The sequence below is a fragment of the Takifugu flavidus genome, unplaced genomic scaffold (genome assembly GCF_003711565.1).
Source record: "Takifugu flavidus isolate HTHZ2018 unplaced genomic scaffold, ASM371156v2 ctg381, whole genome shotgun sequence".
NCBI classification, from domain to species: domain Eukaryota; kingdom Metazoa; phylum Chordata; class Actinopteri; order Tetraodontiformes; family Tetraodontidae; genus Takifugu; species Takifugu flavidus.
Window position 1 is genome coordinate 9,907 of NW_026622002.1, and position 1,651 is coordinate 11,557.

The following is a 1,651-nucleotide window of genomic DNA, read 5'->3' on the forward strand; positions in this document are numbered from 1 at the left end:
TGATGTGTTTTTTTGCTGCGGGAGCCTCCATATATGCAGATGTTCTTCGCTAGCTTAGCGACACGACCAATTTTGCCAAATCTGCCGGCGACGGGCGCTCGGCGTGTTTAACGAACGGCTCCTTTTGTTCAACAGGAACTTTTCGAAGGCGTAAAACACAAACAAGGCTGCTTCGCTTTCGTCAGTTTTCACGTTCCAATTCCTTTTTTTTTTTTTTTCCGGAAAACTGTGGAGAAAACGGACTCGTCCGGGTGGCTGGAGGAGAATCTGAGAGTGCTAATTAGACGCAGGCTGAGCCTCTTGTGTGCGATGCCTCCATTTTGAAAGGATCTGTAATATTCATGTTGTTAGCATTCGGGCTACAACTCCCCGACGTGCACGCGTGGCGTTCCTGTCGCAGTCGGGCTCTTTTTCCCGGCGCTGCGAAGCGGAGCAGGTAGCATGAAGGTGTCGGAGGCAGGACGTGCGCGCTGCTTTGATCTCCTTTGATCCTCCGCACATGTGCATTCCCCACCTGTAAACGCCAATTGATGAATCGACTTTATCTTCTTTCCAATGAGCCAAACTCGGGCCGTAAAGAGCACTTTGCAAACTTCTATTGGAGGATAGTATCTGGAAGCGCTCGTGCATAAATCATGTCGCTGTAACCTGCGTCCTTCAGCACAAAGCTCTGCATTTTAATGCCCAGAGCCCAGCGGCACAAAGCTGCGGCTGGGCGCCAGTCGGCTCACTGCAGGGCTCACCTGCCAGCGGCGTCACAGCAGCCATTCATTACACCCGGGCAGGCGGCGGGGACAAGAGCAGGCGACAGTCTGAAAGAGCCCCCCCGCCCCCCCCCCACCCGCATGTTTAAGGTGAGACCGCCGTGGACGCCAAAGGCGGCGCGGGCCCGCTCAGCTATTGGCGGCTGCAGAATCGGATGGCAGAGTACGGCCACTAGACCCCCCCCCCCACACACACCACACACACACACACACACACACTTGGCTGGAGAGGGAGAGATGATTGGAGATGGGCCCACATACACACACACACAAACACACACACACACACACCACACCGCTCGTTTAATCATTTCACGAGCCACATCACCGTCAGGAGCTAGCGTAGCACAGGGCAGCACTGGACGCTAGCATCCTGCAGGCGAATTCTCTGCTAACAATTCCACCAGGAAGCGTCTGATTTAAAAAAGCAGGCAAACTTTATCGTCTTGCAGCAGGGGGACAAGTCCACGTCCCACACACGCTGGCACAGCCTGAGAGTTGGACCCCCCCCCATTATTAAAATGGTTTCTTTCTTCTGACGATCCGGGGTGGAGGGGGGCCGTCCCAAATTCAGCTATTAAAATTCAGCACGAGTCCTCGTCTTCTGAAACGGGCCCTTGGCGTGCAGCAGGACCCGATGCTGGAGCGTAGGACGCCATCTGTGAGAGCTTCGGGCGACTCCAACAGGTCGGGTTCTTCAGTTTTATGAAGCGTGCTTTTATTTTGGAGGAAGGTCTCAGCTGAGGAGGCTCAAGGGTTCCCATCCCTGGACCTGCTGGAGGGACAGTCTGGAAGACCTGGATGATCTCCTGGAGCAGGTGGAGGGGAGGTGGTCAGGGCCGCCCTGTGACCCGGCCCATCATGGGCCTGACCGAGGAGCCTGGATC